The sequence below is a fragment of the Patagioenas fasciata genome, chromosome 6 (assembly GCF_037038585.1).
Source record: "Patagioenas fasciata isolate bPatFas1 chromosome 6, bPatFas1.hap1, whole genome shotgun sequence".
Classification (NCBI taxonomy): Eukaryota; Metazoa; Chordata; class Aves; order Columbiformes; family Columbidae; genus Patagioenas; species Patagioenas fasciata.
Window position 1 is genome coordinate 35,295,367 of NC_092525.1, and position 26,150 is coordinate 35,321,516.

The 26,150-nt window shown below is 36.9% G+C and overlaps 2 long non-coding RNA genes across 4 annotated transcripts in view; both read left to right on the forward strand.

Moving 5' to 3' along the window:
• The first annotated feature begins 1,104 nt into the window (after positions 1–1,104).
• On the forward strand, positions 1,105–17,957 carry LOC139828234 (uncharacterized). Its single transcript, XR_011739611.1, has 5 exons — positions 1,105–1,343; positions 1,844–1,943; positions 2,668–2,748; positions 14,660–14,831; positions 16,448–17,957. It is a non-coding gene; the product is annotated as an uncharacterized lncRNA (long non-coding RNA).
• Positions 17,958–22,539: 4,582 nt separating this feature from the next.
• LOC139828317 (uncharacterized) overlaps positions 22,540–26,150 on the forward strand; it is a 48,300-nt gene continuing 44,689 nt past the window's right edge. For 2 of the 3 annotated variants that reach the window (XR_011739804.1, XR_011739805.1), the window contains exons 1-2: positions 22,540–22,717; positions 23,377–23,587. This is a non-coding gene — a long non-coding RNA (uncharacterized lncRNA). The remainder of the gene's footprint in view (positions 22,718–23,376; positions 23,588–26,150) is intronic. The other variant, XR_011739806.1, reaches the window with a different exon arrangement.

The window sequence follows — 26,150 nt, forward strand, 5'->3', positions numbered from 1 at the left end:
GTCTAACTCAACAGCAGGGGTTTGTGTAATAATAATTCACATAGCAATGTCAATGATTAAAATCCTTTCATTAACATGGTACCTTAAAGATAATGAATGTGAAGCTTTTAGCTAACCCAATCTCTAGGCTCAGAAAGGCAGTTTTTGCAGAAAATAAAATAGAAAAAAAAATCCTTGTACCGATTAGCTTTTGCCAGCAGAACAAATGAGATCTTTGTTTGGGTGTGTTACAAATACAAAGTCCTACAAATCAAAGAGCATTTATTATGAATACAATGATGTAGCATGCTTCTTTTGACAAAAGAATTCTAATAATGCACTTGAAGAATGCAAAACAGGCATTCAGAAGTGCTAATTTTCTGGCGGTTTTTGTAGACAGCACTGTCAAGGCACAGATAATCAACTGCGGGGTCACAGTGCCTTGAGCTGAATGTTGTCAGAGACGTGGCGGAAGGTGCTTTGGGCTGGATACGTCATTTCTCTTCGGCCTCTTCAAGAATTTTAAACAGGTTTATCTGTCAGGATACAAGAAGTGTGGTTCAGTAATTAGGGACACAAGACGAAATACCATTTTGGAAAATTTTAATAACTGCTAGGATGACTGTTCTACTGAATTTGCTGTCTTTTCTAAAAATACATTTCCACTTACATTCTAATGGTTCTTACATTTTGTTTTTACTAAATGCAAAAGATGTTTGCTGGATGAATTCATCCACATACAAATAGTATAACTAATAAAGAAAGGTGCCTTAGCAACAGCAGCAGAGTAACATTGAGAAGACCAGTAACGCTCATTCAAAACCGTGACAGCATTCTCCTCTTAATATACTGTGCTTTCATGTCTATAAGTCAAATCTTGCTTTTGAAAACTAATATATGCTGTATCTGTGTTTCCTACCGTCCCATTGTACTATATATTGGGATTTTTTTTTTAATGTCAAATACAATTTGTACAATAGCCAACTCATTTACATGAATAAATTCTGTCTTAAACAGTTTTATTTAAAGACCAAGAAAAAACTGTTCTTGACACCATCTTTCCTAGTTAAGATATTAGGGATTTTGTACATTTTCAACTCTTTTTTTTCCCAGCTCAATGGAAACATCTAAATCTCCAGTTAAGGGATCATGCTGCGAAGACTCAAGCAAATGTGTGCCTTTATTTATGTAGATGCTGCCACTGAAGTCAGCTGTGTGCTTGCTAAGCCTTTACTCTATTAAGGTTTTTAGCAAATGATCAACATGAACAGAATTCCTCAACAAACAAGCTCAGCTGACATTTTCAGTGGGGTGATAGCCAAATAGATCTTCCAGATTGCCTCTCTGCTGTGTCATTCACTCAAGTAAGTAATTCAAGGAGGAGGTCAGTGAATGGGTAGTTAGTGGGAACACTTACTGCAGCTGCAGCTTCTCTGTAATTTTCCTCTGGATGATTTCATATATTTTTGTCTTTAGTGCATTGCTGTTCCCGTTGCTCTCATAAGCACAAATAATTGCTTCCATTTTTTAAAGGAAAGAAAGCAGAAGATAGCCCCCTAGAAAGCTGAGTCACTAAGCTGGCTACTAAAATTAGTATGACTAAGTAAAAATTTCATCTGTCAAGACAAAGCTTCGGGGTTTGATTTGCCCAGCAAGATGCAGAATCTGTGAAAATTCTTAATCTCATATACGTAAACCGAAATGGACTGTATCTTATTATTTTTCCTCATATTTTGGCTTACAGGCAATAATAACCTGGTAAATTTTGTTCAGCTGAGCAGAGTTCTACACGCTATGTAACTTGCCTTATAGCTCTTCTCTTTGAAAGACCCTGCACTGATGTATATGGATTCTTATTTCCCAGAATGCCTCACAGCCTGAAAAATTGAGAAGAAAATCCTTGTTCTCCAAGTAAAATCATGCTGCAAAACATGGAGCGGCTGCAGTTTCTTTGAGCCCCACAGGTGAGCTCTGTTGCTAACTGGGTATTTTCAGCACTCTGCTACTTCCAGGCATATGATAAAACAGAGCACGATGCTGGGACTTGCGTAGTGATGTGGCATCATACTGGCACCAGAGAAAAGTTAGAAGGTACAAGAAAAATGTATAGGGATGTGGGAACTTAAGGGGGAATGTGGTGCATACAGTGGTCACAGTTTTAACGCAGTTGCACTCAGATAGTTCTGATAAATTGGAAAATATTCTTTTTACCCACTCAGAATGTAGACAGCTCAAAGGTGACTTAAGATTAGCTTTCCCTCCTGCCACACTTTCATACTCACTCTTGGTACATCGCTGTGTTCCACACCAGAACATAGTTTATCTCCCATTACACAATCTAAACAACAATTTTGTATGATTCTTTGGATTTTATTGGCAAAATTTCATGAGTTCTTCCTGAAGAAGTAGCATATTGAGATTATTACTATAATTGTTTATTCTCTTAAAGCAAATGCTTCCTAGACTCTTAATAACATCATTAAATACAAGAAGAATTAATTGGCCCTGATAGTGTCAAATCACTATTTCTGTTTTGGCAGAGACAATGAAAAGGCTAACCGAAGACCCTCAGAAATTCTCCTGGGAGTGTACTTTTAAAATGTCAGGTTTTATCTGTTTAGTATTGAAGTAATATTTTGTGGTTGAATATTGAAATACTATTTTCAGTTTGTTTGTTTTTATGTTTAGTATTTTTGGATCTCTTGAGTATTCATGGAAAAGGAAATACCTGACAGACTCCTTGCTCCTTTTCCAGGGATGTCCTCTCAGGTCTGTATTTCACTGATTTCTTCTCCCTTTTTCCATTCTGACATGCAATGCTCCCTCACCCTTCCAAACAATAATAAACAGTTTCTTAGCCATAAACCTTTTCATAAAAGTAAGGGCTCAAATGGATCAACATCCTTACCTCCACCTCTTTGTCCTGGATGAGCTGTGCTCAACTGAGACATAGATGGTTACCTACCAGGAGATACCTGTTTCAGTATCTCTTTTATACTATGCTATGCCAATCATATCTTATTGAATTGAAAAATGCATATCTTATAAGAGTTATCACTCTCTTCTCAGCCTGCAGATGTGTGAGAGTGTATCTTCAGTAAAGACTACTAATAAAAGAACCACTGCTATTGTTCATATATATATTTTGCCATGTTCTGATAGACATGTCAACCTATATGGCAGATGGAATGACACACATGATAAGAGAGGAAACCAAGTGAAATTGAATATACATAAATGCGTGGTGGATGAAGGAGATACTTTTCCCCTAGAAAATATTTTGAAGCAGCTTATTCCTGTATGAATCAGGACCATCCTCCAGATACTAGAAAGGCATTGGCACAACTTAATTTTTTTTTTTTTAATTGGCTATCTAGCTGATCTAATTGCAAAAGGAAAAATAGTGAAACAAGAAAACAAAAATATCTTCAGAGATTAAAATAATTGTTAGTTTGGTATTTTTTTTCTGAAATGTCTGGTTGGGCTGTTATGGCTTCTAAGTGTATTGGGTTCTTGTGGCTGTGTCTCATTGTGGAGTTTATAAGAGGCCCTGTTGCAACTAGAGCAGCACTGTCAGCGTCCTTATTGCCTGGTACATCAGTCACAACCAAGACAACCTTGACATCGCAGTTTGCCGCACTTTTTTATGAGCTCTGTCTCACTGAAGTGCATTCTCTCCAGCCTACAGCCATAGTCTACTAGTTTGGAACAAAACTCTTGCAAATAATGAGAAAAGTAAAATCATACCAGAGAAAATTAATGGCCAGTCCTTTCTACTGGCTTTGTAAAGACTATGACCTCAGCAAAGCTGAGTCAGTCAGTGTTCAGGCTGCTATTTCTGCCTGGAGACGTGCAAGATTTCATACTTCTATAAATTTGGGCCAGGGGAAACATATTTATGCAGCCAAAAGCCAATAGATGTGTAGGTCAGGATCTGGTCTCATAGGTCGAAAGAATAACAGTATATTCTTAGCCTGTATGTGATGTAAGTAGGTGTTCTGCCAACTAGTTTTTGTCCTTGTGGTAGACCTTTCCCCCAGTGAACCTGGTTGACCTTCGGTATGGCAGTTGTGGCTCAGCTTGTGATCTAGAAGTACTGTAAGTCTGGAGAGTATTGCCCCGTTCTGACAGGCTTTGGAACAGCCAAAGGTAAATGCTGAGAGGGATAGGAAGAGACATTTGTAAAACAGAGATTGGCACAGTTTTCTTGATTCCTTAACCAAAAGGTTGTGAGACTTTCTGCTTTGTGGAACAGCAACACAGGACTATAATTCCTTAGAGTAACCATTCTGACATGTAAATCTTTCTGAAATACAACTCTGAAACAACTCTTCGCTTTCTCCAGTAGGAAAAATGGTTGCATGTAACAGAAAGGTGAAATTCCCAGATGGAAACCCACCCCTTTTCAAGTAAGAAAACTCTGGAAATATTTTGGAAGGATTGTTTAATTTCGGTGATTTTACTTTTAAGAGAGAATACCAAACGTACAGAATTCCTCTCAAAAAAACATTTCTATTGCACATGCAATCACTTCACTGATTACTTGAAAATGACATCGTCCTGCTAGTTTTGACAGGAGTTCAGATAATGTGTTTGTGACCTATCTGTACTGTAGGTATTGTTTTCTTGTTCATTCCTTGGAAAATCTCCATGTGGTGAAGAAGGTAGAAGCAGAGATGACTGGCAAAAGTTAATAAACAGTTACTATAGCCTTGTACTGCAACCTGTGCTCCTTTCCTTACTATTCTTGAAATAATGAGATAGTTAAGGTGTATCTGAGTACTACAGTGTGGTTTAAATCATAGAAACGTGCTCCTCTGATCATCAAGTGATGATTTTATGTCTTTGTCTTGGACTGGAAACTAAACAGAAGTCTGTAATTAGCTGATCATTGCTGAATTAGATGGCATTAAACTGAATTTATTTTAATAAGCTATATTACTTGCCCAAATGAAAGGCTCAGTGCTCTGAAGGACCTCCTGAAAAGAACAGGGACTAAGCTCTCTAAAACCAATTTCTTTTCTGTTAATATAAGTTACTGATTTAATTATCTACAGTTAAAGAATGAGAGACATGTAGCTGAGACAAATAAGTCTTTAAAAACATATAATAATGGTAATTGCTGCAGATCCTTATATCAGCATAGGAAAAAAAAAAGAAGGAAAGATTAACATATGCTATAGGAAAGAAGTTGAATTCTAAAAATAAAAAAGAGTATTAGCACACTTGTTAGAATTTCTTAGCTTTAAAAGTTTGCTTCAATGTGAATTCACTACCGGCCATTACAAACACTAGAAAGGCACAATGCTAATACTTAAGAGCCTTGGTAACAGAAGATGGGGGAGCCAGTATCTTAGCCTGCAGTGTCTCAAATTCACCACCACACTCATTCTCCATCTCTCCCCTCCACCCCCCAATTCATGTCTGTCTTGATTTCATATGGATAGAACAATTTTTGGAGTTCATTTATGCTGCTTTTAACTTAGCTGGATGGGTCACCACCAAATGATGCGGACGATGTGTTTCTGCCCTTTTCAGCACTTCCAGCTCTTTGTGGTCCCATATCACAATGAACCCTAAGCTAACCTAAGTGTCTCCCACAAAACATTGCAGAAAACTAATCCACCATAACTCAGAAACCACTTTAAGAAAAGGAACAAAATCCGAAGCAGTAAGTTACGCTACTTGAACTCAGAATTACATAGATTACTCATACTGACACTCATGAGTACAAAATGGGCACATACATTTGTGCAAGTGAGATGGAATAAGGCATAGGAAAGATATAAATAGGATATTATCTACTTTTAGCATACATCCTGTTTTATTGGTTCTACTCCTCTCAGTAATTTTCAACATCAGTGGGTCAAATTCGGCAGCAATGTTTCAATTATATGCTGGTAAATGATCCCATGATAAATCTTAGGACTCCCCTGGAAGCAAGTTAAAAATTATATCAACTAAGAACTCTTCCTAAATGTATTTAGATACGTCTCTGAATTTGATGTTATCTGTGGTCATGTCAATACAGATCACAGTAGATGATTTTATTGCAGAATATGTTACTCTGAAACAAAATTATCTCATATTCACTGAGTGGTATCAGAGTGGTCTTTCCTCTGCTTTTCTGCAATTAGATGGTGGTGATGGTGTGATGATGGACATCACCACAGCGACAGAAAAAAGGGCCACATAAGTCATCCTGAGTGTAATAAATGCTTGAGAATTTGACAATAACAATTTGAGAGTCAACAGGGAAGCCTGGCACGATGAAGTGCGGTGAATCAGGATGATCAAATGATTTTATTAGGCTGCTTTTATTAGTTAGATCTATTTCCATTTTTTTTTTTTTTTTTTAATATGACCAGGAAAAAAAAGAAGTAATTGTAATCAGTTTATCAAATACAACCCTGGCAGAGAGTATGCCACTGGTAACTTGATTTTGTTCTAACTGAACACACTACGTTTTGACTAATCTTCAGCACCCAAGATCATTCCTCTTAAAATGTCAGGAAGATGAGTCAGAGTAATAGTTTATTTGTTTTGTTTTGGGGTTTTATTTAAAATAATCTTGAAATATGTTTCAGAGCTGGCCTTGTCGTTTCCGGCAGACATAGGACAGATGAAGCTTAAAAAACTGAAAAACATCTCAATTTATCTTCAGACCACAGACTGAGAGTCTACCGTGGGCAGCCACAGGATAAGCCTTGCCTGTGCCCCTGCCCTCTCCCCCTGTCACGTGAACTTCACCTAAAATAATCACGGACTCAGTGGGAGAGAAAGGATTCTGTAGCTGTGGTAGCTAATGCCCAAGGCTCCCCTAAGCTATGATGACCAATTATTATAAACTATTCCAAATTGCAGACAGTAGGCACTGTGACGGAGACTTTTGTAGACTGGACTGAGACAATTACCAAATGAAGGAAAATATTATTCTTTTCGGAGATGTAACATTTTAATACATTCTGAAAAATGATGAGGGAATAATAAATGGAGGGCATAAAAAGAGCTAATAATAAAAAGGAGCTTGGTGAGAAATCCTGCTGTCATATTTGCATTTACCCTGAAACTAATGCCATGCACATTTTTGAATGCAAATAATTCACAAGAGGAAGCAAAATGAGGATGTTAATAATCATTTTTCCCTTAATGAGAATCTGTACTTTGATTGAAAGGAGCTTTAAGGTGGCCTAAACTAGGCCTAACAAAGGAGCCTTTTTTTTTTTTTTTTTGGAGTCTTTAAAGGAAGGGAAGAGTTAGAATAATATTCTGTCACTTAAAATCCCCAGCATTAACATTATTATCACAAATCTTATTTCAAATTAAAAAAGATGTGTTAGGAAAATTATTCATTCCATACGGGATTTTCTTTTTCACTTTGGCTATTAACTTAAAATGCTTTTTCTTTTGGGAACAGCTTAAGTTTTTAGGTTTCTTTTCTTTTTTAATCTCATTCACAAAATAGATTGTTGTATTGGCTCCTTATCTCAGGACTTCCAATCCAAGGCTCAAGGTTGCCTTCCTCATTCTTCTACCTAGAGAAACCTTGTTAGTCCCAGATGCCTTCAACGGAAACTGGCCTCCTGAATTGATTGAAGTGTCTATCTTCTTACTGCTCCTTAGAAACATTCATGTCTTTCATATGAAATACTTTAATGAATTAAAAATAGGTTAATTCAGGCTTGAAAGCACCATTTCCAAACATTAAGAATACGGAAATTACATTGGATTAGGCTGGAGACATCTTGCAAGCAGCTTTTTATCCATTCAAGGCAAATCCTAAATTGACATAATTCTATTAAATTAAACACACCTTGTATTAAAAGGAGGTGAACCAGACTGATTTGTCCCCATCTGGCCTGAATCCTATCAGTCTCCCAAACAGAGGAGTATAGTGTAATTCTTTGTGAGTCATCATCAACACACTGAAGATCTAGTCAAACATCCTTCACTGTCATCCCGTGTATGCTGGAAGACAGCAGTCCTGATTTCTGCAAGGAATTTCAGCAAACGGGGTTTGATTTCTTTCTCTGTATTTGTTTTCAGCAGGTATTTTGAAAACAGCCTGTGGGTTATGTTTGCTCTGCACCGCATGTGGTGTGTGGCTGATCACTGATGTGACATGTGATGCACTCTCTCCTTGATTGCACCTGTTTTAAATGGGAAAATGTAAAACGAGTATGAGGCAAATCGTAACTAGTAGTATAAAGACCCCGATCTTCAAGGTGAGAGGTGCCCACCCAGACGCCCCTTTTCCAGTTACATGGTGTGGGCACCCAGAAGTCCCTCCCCACAGCAACCACGGGGCAGCCATTCTATTTCAGCCGCCATTTTGTGGCAGGGAGGCCTGTGCCCACTTATCTAACAGATACATTGTCAAGTATAAAATTCCTCGCACAGTTCTGTGAGATAAAACAACGTATTTGAATGTTTAGATGGACTCCAAAAGGGCAAATACAATTTAACTGAACTGTGGCTCACAAAACCAGAGCAACTTGTCACTAATAATTGTTTTCCGCAGCGGCCGTTGAGCCGCTGTGTGCGTTCGCAGGGCGTCGTTAATATTGCCCGTCATTAAGATGCAACATCTCCTTTATATTGCCCTTAATGACTCTGATTTGATGCTCCTCATTACTCATCAGCTGGCATGGCACGGCAGGATAGATGCGTTTTTAAAAGCAAACGGTGACTTAGGGATTGTTGTTAGCATTTTATAGAATTAGTTTCTTTGTAAAGTGATCTAGGTTATCGACTTGGCCCCTGCCAGACTGAAACTAAGCAGGAACAGAGTTCAATAAATGAGATTAATTTTATTCTGTATGCCAACCTTACGTACTTAAGTAATCTTCTGTTTTTAAGACATCATGATACCTCCAGTATTGGCTTGGTTAATTCTCCCAAACAATGCCTGAAAATAGATCGATTATAATAATGGCTAAAGTTTTTAACATATTTTTTAATTAAAGAAACATTTCATTCATTCTTTCCCCTGAGGTTTTTTCCAGGCTTCTCATTAATGTTGCAGCGTGATTATACCTTCAGGTTGATCAACCAAAAATTGTCATCTCTAATGGTGCAATGCTGCCATTTTTCTCTTGTTGTACAGCATTAACTCCACAAGTAATCAAATTCAAATGCACTCAGTTGGATTACTCAATTAACTCTTAGCCAACATTGAATGGCTGAGTACCAGTCTCAAGAACAGCTTCCCAATCATCTGAGCAAGCTCTTATTTAGGACCTGATCCTGTAACAGCAAATCTGTCTTGAACTACATGTGTGAGATTTATCCATGAGGTTGTGTGCATAAACATGTGCATAAATCTTGGCTTGGTGAAGGCCTTACACAGTGTAACTAATGAAATGAAATGAATTGTCCGCTTTTAGGGTCACAAGTATGTATTTCTCTTAACAAGTATGTGTGATTTTTATGGGCTAGTTTCTGATTATGTGTTAGACTTAGAAAAATATTATTTCATGTGGCTATGAAACTGCGCTCAGTAACTCTTTTCAGTTTTATTTTCTTAAGGGTGGTATAAGAGTTCTTATATTTGTGGAATGGCATCCCGAGCGTTTGACAATTTTCAGCTCAAGTTTAATAGGCTACAGGTTTAATAGTTTAATTAACTTTTCTAACGAGTGTTCACAGTGCTGCTTATACATACTGAGGTATTCATGCAAAACTATAAAAACCATCACAGTATGTTTGGGATTGGAAGGGACCTCAAAAGATCACCTAGTCCAATCCCCCCATCCTTGTACACAACAAAGGATATTCTTTAAGTGTGTATAGATCAGTTTGGAAACTATTCTGCCTGAAAAGGCAATCGCATGCAATTCCTGGGTTTCATTTTGAGGAAAAAAATGCATGTAGACACTATTTACCTTTTCTGAACATAATTATTTGTAGCACATACACTTTAATGATGACAATCACAGAATTTTATGCATATATTTATATTTTTTTGTAGGTGTATATGCTGTGTTAACTAATTTGAAATATTAATGTTACAAAATGTACCAGAGTACTCTATATTACCTAATGTTATTTAAAGCTTTTTTTTTTTTAAAGAGGCTAAAATGACCCTTGGATTCCTACAATACAAACATTGAAATAAATTTTAACCTCAAAAAAATTGCAATCAAAAGGCCTACAAAGTGTTTGGCATGTACCATGTCCAATACATTTTTCAGGGACAATTCACTGTCTCGTGGCATTGGTGTTTACTCTCACAGTGATTTATTTGGCTTACTGTTTCTATACATACCTGTATGCATTTATTTTCAAAAATTTTTGGCAGTGATAATTTCAATGGAAATATGCCTAGGAATTGATCGTACATGGTTCTTGTGTTTGGATTCTAACTTTATGCCCTTTTCTCCAACTTGTGACTTTTTATCCAGGCTATTTTTCTCTCTTACCCCCTGAGCTTTGTCCCCGCAAGACTTTTGAAGTTTTAGACCTTCAGATCTCCAGCGAAGAATAACAGGGCAGACAGAAACAATTCTTGGATAAAATGTCACAGGTATAATCTAGTTCCAGATGAGAACTCTGGTTTGTTTTTACTTAGTCCTTATTTTTGAAGTATATATGACTGTTTACATCTCTTTCTTTGCCTTCAGCAAATGTGCTATAGCACATTTGTTAATTGCAAATGTTGTTGCAGGTTCTGCCATCCGACAACTGATAGAAGCTTTATATTCTGAGCCAAGAGAAAATATATGTAACAACCACAGGTGCATATGCTATTGCTCTAAACTAGTATTTACAATTACTCTCTGTTGTGCCTCTGACAGTGGATGAAGAGCAGCTGTCCTTTATTCTCCAAGAATGCTATATTTATGTAATTGTAGAACATGGCAGGATTTTTCCCTAGAAATCAGTATTTGCAAGCACTGAGGGCAATGGAGAGATTAATGGATCATCCTTTCAGCTGTGTTGTCTACCTTTATATACATGTACACACACCAAAAAAAATCTGATTTCTGTTCAAATACAGTATAGCTATATTTTAAGTAATGTTATATCTAAAATTCTTTCAGGCTAAAAATACCTAAAAAAAATGTAAAAAAAGTAAACTTAGTCACAAAGCATTCCTAAGATAGCCTCCTAGTTCACACTAATTCCTTTTATGTCTGTAAAAGCTAACAAGAACTGTCTTGACATCCCTAAGATTAAAGTTTTTGTCAAGGAAGGCAAACTTTTAATGTATTAAAAAGGCTAACGTATTTTTTTTTGTGCTACATAAAGTTATAATGTTATAGCACGTACTCTACCTGCATTTTCATGCTTAGAATAGGTTTTCCTACCTAGGCCACCTGTTATCAGATTGCATTAGTGTCGAGGGGTTTGATTGTGAGGTGACAATAAAACCCTGGCAGATTGTTCACCTCCTCTCCCTTGCTTTTCCCCCTTTTCCCTTTCCCCCTCTCCCCTTCCCACTCAGGACAGGCGATCGGGAAGGAAAGAAGGACAGAGAGAAGAGAGTTGGAAAAATTAAAAATGTTTTACTAATAAGAATAGAGAAAACAATACAAAATATATAAAACCAAGCTTGAAAGTCTCAGCAACTGCAGAGCCGGCACCTGAAGTCCTGGACTGGACTCTGCAGCCAACCGGAGCTGGATTCAGTCTGTCGCTAGGCCTCAGTTCGCAGGGACGACCAGCAAGGTCCTCTCCTAATGTCGGCCATAAGCAAAAGGTAAAAAGGGCCAAGATCCTCGTGGTCTCCCACTTTTATATGAAGTATTCAGGTGAATGGGATGTTATACACAGTTGGTCCGTTTCTTGGTCACCTGTTTCTCGTTGCCCCTCTCGCGAGATGTGAATCTGCTTTTATCAATAACTTCGCATTCCATTGCTATGTTTACCAAAACATGTATCTGGTTCTCCAGGAAAATGCAGCTAATATGAAGCTTTAGCTGACAGGCAAATTCACTAAAAGAGAAACCTGTTTTTTAACAAAACCAGGACAATTAGGATTTTTGTTTTCCCCTGGACAGCTGTCATTAGCAGGGAGGTCAGTGCACTCATCAGTAAGGCAACCAGAGACCATATAGCTACAGTTTTACCTGAGAACACAAAATACACTTGCATGCATTAACTGTACTAGGAATGTTTTTTCTTCTAGCGTTGGAGATTGGAGACTGAATGTAGCTAGGTACTGCTGTAGCTTCTAGATCTTGAATTCTCCCTGTGAGACGTCATGCTGAATACTTTGCCTGGATCCCTGTTGGGAGTGGTAGGAATCCTACCTTTCATGCTGCTTACGGTGGCTGCAAGATAATAACTCAGGAAGAGTCACTGATACGGTTTGGGGAGCTTTGGTGGTTTTCTTATTGTTCGTTGCACAGCAGGTATTAGGGCAAATGTTTATCAGGAAAAAAACCTGAGGGTTAAACAGACCTAAAGAGAAATTCAAGCATGTTTAAACAGTTTGCTCCCAGGCATTGCTCCAATTTTTGATTTGCATACGTCTACCAAAATTAAACAGTGTTTTAAACTTAGCCATCTTTTGTAACTCTTATTTAATCCTTAACACCTGACTTGAGAATTATTAATAACATTAAATATTAGTCTTACAGTGTTAGCTGACTAGTAAATGGAAAAGATGTCTAAGAAGTCTTATTATTACCCTTACTGGAATAATTTCAGATACTTAAAAGGTACAAAAGACATGCTAATATTAGAATCCTGCTAGTGGAGCTACCCAATGCAGAATAAGACTATTCAATATAACACCAATTAAAATGAGATATAAAAAGGGATCTAATACTAATTGGTTTTATCTCTAAATTACTAAATAGTTATAGTCTAGAGGAACAAGAATCCTATTATTCCTAATTTATTCTGTAACGGATAACTGCAATGGTTTAGAGTTAGATAGAGGAATTCAGTTTTAGGATTGGTAAATCCTTGCTGGCAATTTGGATTAGCTAACCAGTCAGTAAACACAGAAACGCAAGTGACTTGTAACAGAATTAGTGGTGTTTAACTTAAATAATGGAGTGAATATCAGTATTTTTTGCTTGTTAGATCTCTTTATAAAGAGTGGTTTGGAACAGATAATTTAGTGAACATTAGAGATGTCAAATTAAAAATAAATTCAATTTCTTTGTTCATGAAAGTTTATATTCCTTCCAGACTGCACAATATACAGTATAGTATGAATGTGGAGTGATTTGTTACTGCTTTACATTCTGGTATCATTCTCAAAATCATATTTGTCAATTATAAAAACTAATTAAATCTAATCTCTTGGCAAATCTTTTGCCAATAGTATCTCACCAATGATGCTGAAACTATATTGCAGAAACAGTGGTTGTTTTTTCATGACATTATAATGCAACTTCCTTTTCATCTTTAGCAGTTTACTAGTTCAGGAGGAATAAGGAGAAATTGAATAAACGCAGAATTAGCATCCCAGTTCAGAGAGAAATATATTTGGCACTTACAGATTTCCTTGATGTCATTCTTTCCTAGCACGGGGAAGGACCTTTTTCAGGGAGTCATGAAGTCGTTCCTTTGTGAATCTAACATCTCATTTGATGAACATGCAGTCTGCTAGCATATGTGCAACAGTGCTGAAGTTCATCAGACCCAGCATGTTTGGGCTTTATTGACAGATTTCTCTGAATTTTATTATTTAGTTAAATGTATGATGTAGAGCTTTTGTTCAATCAGGAGTTACACATCTGTTTCAAATTATTCTAAACCACACCTAATGCATTTGCCCAAGTCTCTATATGTAAACGAACATCAATCACCAAGTTGTGTCTTCAGTTTTTCTAAAGCTGATTCTTAGCTTTCTGAGTTTGTAAAGGCAACTGGGAAAACATTTCCCTAGTTACTTAAATAATACAAATATTTTATATTTTAAGAGATTCATGTACCAGTAACCGGGTAGGTCATGGTCATTAGATTCTCTGCTCATGGAAAGAATATTAAGACTATTTTTATAATAATATGTAATGTCAGAGAAGGTTGGAGATCATATTCAAGAAGCAGCTAATACACTGACATTATGAATTCCCAGTCTGCCAGGACAGCTCTGTAGTGTGAGCCACAAGCCCTCAGTGTTCTAGTGCAGGCCTAAGCCACAATGACCGCCACATTTTCCCCTGGATATGTAAAAAATGTGCTACTCAGTCTATTCTCACAAGGAAATGACAAATTTCCCCCAGGATAAGTCAACTGTAGTTTTGTATGGATTTGTGTCTTCTAGTTGTTCGGCTCTCATGTTCACAAAAATACAAGATGGAGTGTTGTTCACTGATAAAGGCTCTCTTCCATCTGGTGTTGCTTGTGACCACGCTGCAACTTTTATAAATGCTCCTTTACTACTTGGCCTGGCTGTTTTTCATAAAATTTGAGGGCAGTTAATGATCTTTAAGAACTCCATCCTTCCGTCAAATTTGATTGATAAATTCAAAAACATTGGGTGGACCCATGCAGAGGCAGACAGCATTTATGTGCAAGTTTATTTGTGTAAGAAAGATACTTCAGGTGGAAGGGGGAATTACTGACTACTATTCTTTCCCAAATAACTGGCATTCCAGCCTCATTTTCCCATTTTTCCTTCATGGAGGGAAGGAGGTCTTTTGTCTCTTTTTGGGAGGAGGGGAAAGCCTTCTCTTTAATTGTGCACTAATTGCAATTTATTGCTCTGTGTCTTTTACAGTTCTGGGCTTCTCCAGAGCAGAGAAAAACATGAAGAAACGCAGTTTGCAAATGTGTATTTTCAGCCTCACCATGCAGGGGGCCATACATTCCAGCTGGCAACACATTAGCTTCCGATTTGAAAGCCATGAGCTTTGTTCCGGCTCAGTTCTTAATTAACTGCATGTCCTGAGGTTAGTTGTCTCAAATTTCATTCATATCCTCTAATGCAATGGAAAGACATTTCTGATATCACTAAATCTGGGGCTAGATCCCTTAGAGTTCTATTTCTGAATTCTACCTGAATTTAAAGTAGGTTTGTTTTGGTTTTTTTTAATGAGAATGAGCAGGATTATAATTTTTCAATCTTCAAATGAAGAATCTCATAAATGCTCTGGGTATATAACAACTAATTAAGAGACTGAAAAGGTGCCATTTGTTTTGTGAACCAGAATTCCAGCTGATCTTGGGTTTAGTACAATAGAGATGTTTGATGCCTGTGTATCTCCATGTGTCCTCACTGAAAAGCCAAGGATTGGCTTGTGGATCTCCACTGACAGAAATTCAGCAGAGTCTAGGATATGTCCTTCTGTGCCTGGCTGGCCTAAAATCATTCCATTAGTCTCCCACACATATAAGCAATTAATTCATAGCTCTACAAAACCCTGTTATGTATATTTGTACCTCATATTTTTAAAAATAGTTCCAAGTGAAAACATTTAGAAAATATTATCCCAGAAATGTGCCAAGAGCAACTGTGCGTTTTCTGCCATGTAAGGAGCTGACCGTGTGAATGAGAACTTGCCACAGTGCTCTAACTTGCTCAGCTCGCATCCGAGATGTTTTCCCAGCTTAAAATTAGTCTGAAATTACTTTCTGTATTTTTTGAGAATTTTATAGCAGAGCCATTTTTTGCTTAAATTACTTCAAATGTGGTGGGGTTTTTTTTCTTTAAAAAATTAATCTTTTGGAATTAATCTTGGAAGTTTTCCAAGGGTGTTTTCAATAGCTATGATTTGTTCAAGATCAAATCATTTTTTATTTTGTACCTTAGAGGTTGTTATGAACTTCTGCATTTCCATTAAATGATCCTGTATTTTCTTCAGTAAATGCTATTTAGCTATTCCAGTAATTAATAAAACCAAAGAATGGTTCCTACTGTGAGTCTTGCCTACATGCTTTTAACTCTGTGTATCATAGGTGAGCATATGCTTGTAAAATCTGACATTTAATTAAGCTGTTTTGATCTTTTGTTCTCCTTTTTACACTTATTAATTATTATACCTACGAAGTCTAATTCAATTGTTTGATATGTATTGATGTTTTCACAATATAACAAGGCTTTGTTTCTTGTGTACTAGAGTTAGTGTGTAACTATGATCACAAGATTCCCAGAGCTTTGTACCACACTAGAAAAATATGTTCATGACCCAAGTTTACCATAGTGAATATTTTCAGGTAAATGTCAGTAATTTAAATATGTGGATTGGTTTCCTTTTTAATTGCTACATTTAATGTAATGGGACTAAGTTCAAAGCTTAGAGAAGAAAATACTTTTAAGAGAAAGAAAGGGGTGAGCCCTACTCTTTTAGTGTATATGATTTTTAACAGTGAGTTTGCACAGTTCATTTCAGCAGGATTCAGTATAGCAATATATGAAAACGGTCAGTGTAAAGAAATGTCCATATTCTTCTATAAATAAATCTGTATCTGAAACCTCTTTCCTACAAAGAAAGTTCATGCACTGAGTGCAATTGTAATTTGAATCTCCTGGCAGGTCTTGATTTTTTTTTTCACTTCCCTATGCTAGGCCTGATCCCTCCCTGCCAGCTGGTAATGAACCTCTTCGAATGAATGACAGGAAACAGTATAAATATCTTATTCTGACAGACAGCCTCTGAAAGGAAGTCTCTTATGAAATAAGGAACTTTTGTCCAAGTTGCTGGAAGAAAAATGCTGTTGCATTAAGCAGTGATTATGCTGAAGTCAAAAATGAATTCTCACTCCACTGAACTAGGCGCTATTCAAAATCACTGGATGTTTTGCTGAACACTTCGTGAGATGGAACTTTCTTTTGTCGGCCTTTAACAGTCTGTACTATGGACTAACTAGGAAAGTACAGTAGCAGGTCATAATTTATCGTGTGGGAGATAAATTATTATGAACTGACTACGACTTGAGATTTTTCTTATGTGTATGATATGTATAATATATTTTCTTATCTGTGTGTGCACAGTTCTGACCTTATTTCCCAAAGCTGAAGGGAAGGACACAGGAGGGTACACAACTGATCCGAAACGCTTGTAAACCTCAAATCCAATGTTTGCTGCGCTGTCTAGTCTTCGTGGAGTTTCTTCTGTTTCCTTCACAATGTCTTGCTTGTAAAATCAAAAGGATTTGCTTTCATCTTTGTCTACTAGAGCAGTTAGCTGCTCATGTCACTCAGTATGAAACTATATCCTTTTTACCTTTGCTTTATGTGTGTTGCTTAGCGATGCACTGAAAATGGCAGTGATCATCAGATTGTGTACTGTTGTTATTTTGGATAAAATCACTGGTTAAATCGTTCCTGATCTGAATTCGCACGAGGTGTGACTAAGAGAATGTATTTATTTTTTTCAGAAATGTAGTATGTCTTAGATGGTACGAGTCTTAAATACTCAGGACACTTATTTACATAATCTGGAGAATGCATTATTTCAATGAGCTAAAATTTTGATTCTTTATTTCATTTGTTTCAATGTTTAAATCTTTTTTTTTAGTCCAAGTGAAGCACTCAGTTAAACTGCTAGAATTCCCTGCTATACTAGTAAATTCCCTGGTTATTCCTGTAAACTAGCTGAAGCTTTTTCTAAATTTTACAAGGAATACGTCAAAGTGGTCCTTGTGAACTCTTTGCAGACTTTAAGATGTTAGGGATTAAAAATTCTGTTAGAGTTTTTACTTTAAGAGAAAGGAACAGTTCACAATACGCAGACGATCTCCAGAGCTTCATGGATATCCTGGAAGATCCTGTGACATAAGAATTCACTGAGTGGCAATCTCCATGTTTTTTGACAAAATGTTCTGTATCTATTTCGCGCTGCTGCCGATTCCCTATGAGCATGGTGTCCTTCATGCTTCAGAGGAGTGCCATAGAGTCGACAGGGGATATTTTTCCATTATTTAGATAAAATTAGCACTAACAAGAATTATTATCTTGCTAACTTCATTAGAGTTTTAGGTCATGGTTTGCTAACAAGTAGACGTCGGTTTTTGTTGATATTATTAGGTAGGCATGCGTTGAATCAAAACTCTTCTGGAAGGCTTTGTACATGCCAATGCTTTTTTACATTATCTCATGCTCCTTTGTAGGTATATAGGCAGCACTGTAAAACCTCTCTGAGCGGCAGTATTGACAAATACTCTTCTGCAGAGGCAGATGTCCATTCCTAATACCTTCATCTACCATGCCTCAAATGTTGGATGGATAAGGATATGAAGTCTTTAATTAGAAATATATTTGCCTTTGTTCTTTTCTGCTATAATAAGAAGATTTTATGTCAGATGCCCAGCAAACAATTAGGACCCTGTGAGTTTTGAGAAAGTGAGCAATCATCTGGACAACCAATAATTGTTGTTCTTATCTGAAAAAAAAAAAAAGTGAAAGAATAGCAAAAGCCTTGTCACAAAAAAAAGCAGTCACAGGTAATTTTTCAGTATTTTCAAATATGATTTAATCCAAGTCACAAAAGCTAAATTCCAATGCAATAAGCAATGATTAAATTGGCAATTTTTCATAATAGAAACAAAGAAAGGAATGACCTGCAAATTGAACCTGTATGCATAAATCAATCATGTAAATGTTAAAAAACTCAGAACCTTGATTATAAGGAAATAAAGATTAGTTAGTCAGCTACATAAAACTAAACTGGAATTTATCCTTGGTTATGCAAAGCTACACAGTGATGCTTCATTAATATTTAAAATCACCATGGACAGTGTTCAGATCTTGATATCATCTCTTAAAACCATGTTTCACCTATCCAGAGTCCTCATCAACATAGTGCAGTGGATTTTTCACGCCACTAAGACTGCTTAATTTCTTGTTCTGAAATTCCACTTACTATGATATACTCACTACACAACGGTACCGCTTACTGCATACCCTTCTTCATACAATGGTTATGGGACAAATTTTTATGGAAGAGAATTACTGCAAAGTGTAAAGATGAAACATGAATAAATTTTATGGCTTAATGAATTTCATAACATTTTTAGACAACAGAAAATAATGTCCTATTTTGTATGAAGACGGGTTTTCTGTGAAGTCTCCACTTCTTACCTACCAACACAAGGGACTGTGGCACGCTCTCCCACATCACAGGAAATGAATGGAATTGCCTGCGTAGCTCTTGTTTTCCCCATGCATTTCAATCAGAAATCTGCTCCAGAGCATGAGCCAACCATGGTGTTGCTACGACATCTGTAGCAGTTGTATCTGACACCCATTGCCCTGCTTCTGCAGCTGAGCTCTGAGGTGCCTCTGACAACTCTGTTTCCCTCAGATTGGCTTCAGGTGCTCTGTTCCATGTGCTTGCAGACTCTTTTCATTATAAACAGTAGGGTTGTGGGGAGGAAGAGAATAAAGGAGAAACAAGTAGATTGATATGAGTGATTTGAGGAGGGAGAAAAAAATCTGCACAGCAGAGTGTTTTTAAGCTTATGTTATTGCAAATTTGTGTTCCCTCCTTATCAAGAGGGAAGCATCAAGTCTGGATAACAACACATGACAGGCTTAAGGAAAGGGAAGACAGGATTTTCTTGCCTTCTTCTCAGCAGGTGTAAGCAGCTATTTGTCCATACTGGCCAATCAGTACCTGAGCAAAGGGTGATTTGGAAGCGGAACAACGTATGTGTTGCAGATACTAAATGAAGCAGACCATGGAATTAACTGTAGACTTTAACATAACTCAGCCTATTAAAATAAATGATGCCCATCACAACCATCACCAAAACTTTCTAATGATAAGAAGAAGCTGAATACGGTGATGTCTTAGAAAAAAAAAACTCAGAAAACATTGAATGGTCTTTTTGGGCAAAGACATAGAGAAGGTAATTATGAACTAAATCCAGCTGCACAGAGAAGGTAAATGAGAATCAAATCCAGCTGCAACCGATTTCCGTAAGTGTCCAGGATTGCAGTTTAGGCTACAGGCCTAGATGTAACACAGTTTACTGGATGCTTCTTATCGCCCTTGGCAGGAAAAAAAAAAAAAGGAAGAAGAATAAAGCAGCTTCATTTACGCTGGTATCACTTCAGCATATTATTGGCATGCTTACACAGTGTGACAGTGCTAAGCTAATCACATGCAAAATATTAAGATAGATGCAGAACAAACATGTTTGCCTCCCAAAGTGTACCGACTATACAATGTTTTACGTGGATCTGATTGTGTTGCTATTGAGGCTGCTTAACATTTTCCACTGGAGTAATGTATTGTGTTGTCATATCCATGCCAGTTTATAACCCTTTCATTAATTAAGATAAACACAGTCATAGATACATAGTCCAACCAAGAAAGTAATATAATTTGTGTCATAAAGAAGTCTATTCGTACATAGTTCAGCACTGTCATAATGCTTCCACCAATGTCTTCATGTATCTGCAATTTTAACAGTTATGATTGTCTTCTTAGTATATTGTCATTTACATATCCCATCCTACTCATTAATGGCATTTATGTATTCAATTAATGCATTTCTTTGAAGTAAAAGGCTACTTTATGACTAAAGCTGCAAGGAGGAAAGAAAAAATCTACGAGTGCAACAAAACGAGACCTTTTGTGAGTAAAGGGCCTTGGAATTCCAAAGGGTCCCAAATGCCTGTTGTCTGGGGAAGAAAGTTATAATATAAGCTGAATGAATTCAGGATTTGAAAATGAGCAAAGGGATGAGGTTGATTGTTCCAGGACTGCTTTTATTAAGAAATCTGGCATTGTGCTATACATAAGGTCCACATTCACATGGTCCCTATTTGTCTTATAACTGACATAGTCCCATAATGCCGGAGTATTTTGATGAAATAGCGGAGTTGAGAAGTAACAGATAGATAGTTGTCATCTAGGTCAACCGTTCCACCACAGAGTTTTATTTACATTTATCCAGACAGTAAGAAGACATTTTTTGCTAGCGCAATTAGGTGAATAAGCTAGTATAATATAAAAGCAACTCTTTATATTATTTCTGTTTAAAAAAGAAAAACAAAACAAGCTGCTTCTGTAATTTCTTTCTAATGGAAAAGAAAATTACAGTCATACCAACCATTAAGCTGAAATCATTTGTTGCACAAAGAGGGCTAAACTAACTTCTAATAGGTAAGTGTAATACAAATCATAACCATCCAAAAGTGGTTTTGCTCAGGAATTTTTAGGTGTCTAATCTTTAGACATCTAATCTCTTCTGCATTAGCTGAATAGAACATGTGGAATTGTGACCTAAGAAAAGTTATCTAAACATCCGCATGGTAAGTAAAGGTTATGCGATATGTTTCAAGAAATCTGCTTTAAATTCCTCCTCTGTCTAGAGCCAAGTTACTTGGTGTAGGGTTTGAAGATTGAACTCTGCCTGCTTGGGATCTGCAGTCCCAAAGCTGCCCAGGTTATGCACCTAGAACTGTTCTTTGAAGACCAGTTTCCTTTTCAAATGCACCTGTGGAAAAGAAACTTAATGGTTAAACGTGGGGCTTTTTTTGCTGAGGTATACGTGTAAACCCTCTCAGGATGAAGAAGGAATTTAGCACATTCCCTATTTGTAATGAGTGCTCTCCCTCCTAGGCTATTACACTATTATTTTATTGCATTCATTATGAAAGAATATTTAGCTAGGTTTTCATTGAGAGTAAATTCTGTTTGTACATTATGTGTATTTTCCACCCCCCCTGGATTGCACCCTTCAGGATTTAAGGAATCCTCTGCATAATTTTTGGATTTCTATCAAGTTTAAGACAAACTAAATGAACTGCTAAAACTGGAATGGTTTTGAACATGCTCTGAAACAGATTTCTAGATCCTAGAGGAATTAGACTAAGTCAAACAAAGAAATGCCTCTGTGGTTAGATAGCAGTGAGGCTAGAGCTTTTTCAATCACAATTTTGGACTTTTTCTCAACTACAGCTGAATTTGGGGGAAAGGGGGTGTTTGGTTTGGGGTTGGTTTGTTGGTTTGTTTGTTTGTTTTTCAAAAAAAATCCTCTAACCATTAGTGTTTTTCAAAGCAACACCCAAACAGCTGAAAGACATAATGTGCAACTTAGTAGAGAGACTGAACTCTCGGCTGTGAAGACGTTGGTGTTAGAAAAAATAGATCAAGAACCTGAAACATATCATATTTATCCAGAAAGGAAATAAAAAACAGCTTGCATTTTTTTCTCTTGGAGACTACCTCCCCCTCCTTCTCACCCCTGAAAAATAACCAGTTTTAGCTATTTCTGTTCTCATATTTATCTCAAAGGTATTAGAGGGAGAAAGACAGAATACATCTTCTTTTGTCAAGGAAATTGCAGATAACAGTTTCAGTCCTGAAGTAATCTTTCAGAATTGTCCATGGCCAAATTCAACAATGCAACCCAGCCCAGCCGAGTACTTCACTATGCACATAATTTTATTCACTTACTTAAATCCCTCTGACTTCAAGAGGATTTAAGCAGTGCTTAAGTGCTTTGCTGCAACAATGCCTTAAATTGGTAGATGGCAAATTTCAGAGAGAGAAAGGAAAGCCATAGTTTCTGCAGTCTCTGCTGGTAGGCACCTAAAAAATCAGTTTGATTTTTTTCAGATTATCTTGTAATTCCTACTGCCTCAAATTTTCTTTTATTCTTTTGGTGCCTCTTTCAAGAGCTATTTTCGTCTTTTTATTAGGATCCTCCGTTATACACCATTCCCAGCCTCATTCCAAACCTGAAAGAAGAGATGCTCTGGTCTGGCTTAGGCAAGCAATATTTCAGCAATTACAGATGACAGAGACAATTTCAAGGCAAATCAGGCCTATCCTAAATCAAAATGGATGGATATTGCAAGAGCACACTTCCAACACGTAACAAGGTAAACAGAGACAATTTCTAATGGGTAATTTTCTAAAGTAGTTATGTGCTAACTCTACTGAAAGTAAGTTATGACTTTGAAATTGTCACCTTTTAGATTTTCTTTTTGTTTGTTTTTGTTTACATAGATATTATCTTAATGTGACGACTGATCTTTTATATGATCAACTGTCATTCCATTTACTTCACTGGCAAAAAGATCACAAAGTGTTAAGATTATTAATGTAACTCTTACATGAAATATTCATAAATTTAGCTGACCTATCTCACATACAAAGAGATAATATATATCAGGGTTTATGCACTTCACTCACTTTGCAAAACACAGCCTCTGACTTAAGCAAATGCATGCTAAATTATAAATATGAAGAGAAGGGAAAAGAGAAGAAAGCACACCGTTGGGGTTTTGTTGTTGTTGTTGTTTTGTTTACTTTATATTTCAAATCAGTCTTTAGAAACAGATCGTTTTACCACATGTTTATACAAAACAGTCCTCACCCGGATTTGAATTTTTGGACTGCAGAGAAGTTATTAATTTTAAAGTTAATAATTAAAAGCAGTTCCCATGGAAAGAAAATCAAAAGAGAGGGAGAGGTGATATTGCAGTGTCCTGTGAGGAATCACTAGCTTCATGCTGTTGCTCTTTTCCCCGCTGAACAGAAAGATCCTTCAGCACAAAACCTGGATCTGTTGCTCAGATAAGACAAGGAGCATGTGTAACAGCAGTTGATGTGGGTTTGCTGCTGGCCAAACTCTGCCTGTTGGAACAGGTCCTCAGCTGTATCTCCTGGCAGAACATTTCTCTTCAAAAAACACTCTTATGTGCATTAAGTGAGTGGAGGACTCCCTAGCAATATCAAGAAAATAAACGGTGAGTTTCATGTGGGCTTTTTGTCCAAAATATTTTCTCAAGTTGGGAGCATAAACAGAAAAAAGCCTCTTTAGGCACAGTGACTGAGTGCCCACCTGCACCCAGTCATGCCCTAAACAGTGTGACTGGGGCCTGTGCAACATACCGGCCTACACATTCGCAGTTCTCCTTCAGATGATCTAACATGTAGGTATGACAGATCAGATAGATATTAATAATAGTTATTCTGAATGACATCATATTTGTTTTTCTTTTCTCCCAAATACTACTGACTTATGAATCCTGTCACTGCAGCTGGTTAGTGAGCAGCAGAATTGAGTAACCCTGACTGATTGTCCATTTCATACAATTCTAATTGTTTTAGGTAGCCTCCTACATGTATTTGTAAGATCTTTAAAGAATTTATTCGGAATACACTTTGAAACACTTTTTTTTTTTTCATCTTTTTGGGGCTTCTTTGAATGTTATGAATAGTGTGGAACATTTCTAAGCACTTGTTTGAGTGCTGTGCTACAGCTTTTTGTTTCCACTATAAACTGATGGAGATCAACACTTTTTTCACACTCCTAGTGCCAAGTGCTTATAAAGTGTTTATATCTATAATTGTGTCAAATTATGTTAATTAAGTGCTGAAAGACACTAGTAAGTTGAAGTGCTCAAAAAGTGCATCACTCTGAGTGTCACCCAGGGGCTCTTCACATCAGACACTTGGGGGACAATTTTTTCCTTCTAAGCACCTTTAGAGCACTATGTCTTAAAGTGTCTTTCTGGCATTAATTAAATTAAAAAAGCAAGTGCCAGTTAAGTGCACATGATTTACTCTAATCTTTTGAAATGCAAATGAATTTAAGACTAAAATGCCCTTCCTTCTTTACAATTCACTGTTTTCTCCTCAATTGTCCCCCACACCTTTTCTTATTGAATATTCAACTGCTTAAAACAACTATGGGAAAGGCTGGGAATTAACTCCATTATGAATTATTAGGTAGAAAATAGAACTATTCAAAGGATCAGATACCCATATTGGAGTATTTAATAGCCTTATGAATAAAAGGCATGTTGGCTTATGAGAAAAGCTGTGTAGACCTGAGCCACTCTGAGTTTGTTGTTCTTATGCCTGCTGCTACCCCCCCAGGTTACTTAGGAAGTTTATGCTGCAGGTTTCTGGAGTAGCTGCAGTAGACAAGAGTTATTGTTTTCTTCCAGTGGAATTAAATCATTTGTTGGTCATCAGCTATAAGTTAGAGTTGTGTACACAAGCTCCCAAAGACTAAATGATCTGGCCAAGACGATCTACTGGAGTAAAATGGAAACTTATGCTGCACATCAGATGGCTCATCTCCACTGCTGTTGTAAGATGGAAGAGCTTCATATGGCGCTATAGATATTTAGTGTGAAGACAGAAGAAATAAAACACAGTTTCTGAAGGAGAACAGTTTGAAGATAGGGACAGCAGTACAAGGACACCAAAATTTAATTTGTTTCCCTGAAGAGTAAGGAAAAAAACCCAACACATTGTGACTAAAGTCTGATCAAAAATAAACAAGCACTTTTAGGAAAGTTATTATTGAATAACCTACTTCAAGGGCTATTCTGTTTCATGATAGAATATTCTTATTTTAGGTGTGAGGATAGCAATTGTTACATTACCTAATTCTGACTAGGCTCCATTAAAATGATTTTTTCACTTTGTGAGAAACTGTATTTAATCCCTATGTCAATGTGCTGAGAAAGATAGTAAAGATATATCTGAACTTTGAACGTCTTTAATCTCTTCAGCTTTCATTCTTGTTGCACAGCCTCAGCAATCGGATTTCCGCACTCCATTCCTCAGAAAAACTTACAGATTTAGAAACCATAGTGAGAAAAGATTCTCCTTTGACCTGAAGACAGATTCTGCTATGTCTTTGGAAGGTCTTTTAAATAACGATATCTATTGTAATTTTCTAAATAGACAGAATTTTATTTAGTAATAACTAGAACGTATCAGACAGGTGGCACGAGTCCACAGAAGTGTAGAAGTGAGTTGTGTACTACAGGTGAAGAGACACCCCAGTCAGTCCTCACTGGAAGCATTACCTGAAACGTCCTTTTTAGTCTAGTTTGTACACAGAATCATTCTTAACCTCATTCCCTGGAGAAAGACACCCATTTCCCAGGTGTCAGTCTCAGAGTTGTAGGACTGAAGAAGCCAAGAATGGGCAAACATTGAGCTCGTTTTACCAGTTTGAGGTAAAATATATTGTCAGGGCTTCTGAAGCCTTTTCAACAATTGCTTACACATGTATGTATTGGAGCAGGTTTCACTGCTGTATAAAACAGAGGTCTTTATGCTCTACGGATCCCAATCCAGCTCTTACCTACAGGTTGATCCAGTTATTGCTGAAGTCAATTACCAAGGGACTGATTTACAGTGAGCTGAATAAAGTCTCCAGAGTATCAATTAAATGCAGAAAAGAAAATTTGAATCGTGATTAGTTTGAACTGTTATTGTCTGCTGTTTGGAAGGAAAGGAATCAGTGCTCTGATTGCCTTCTGTAAGGTTACCTATTATACACCGTAT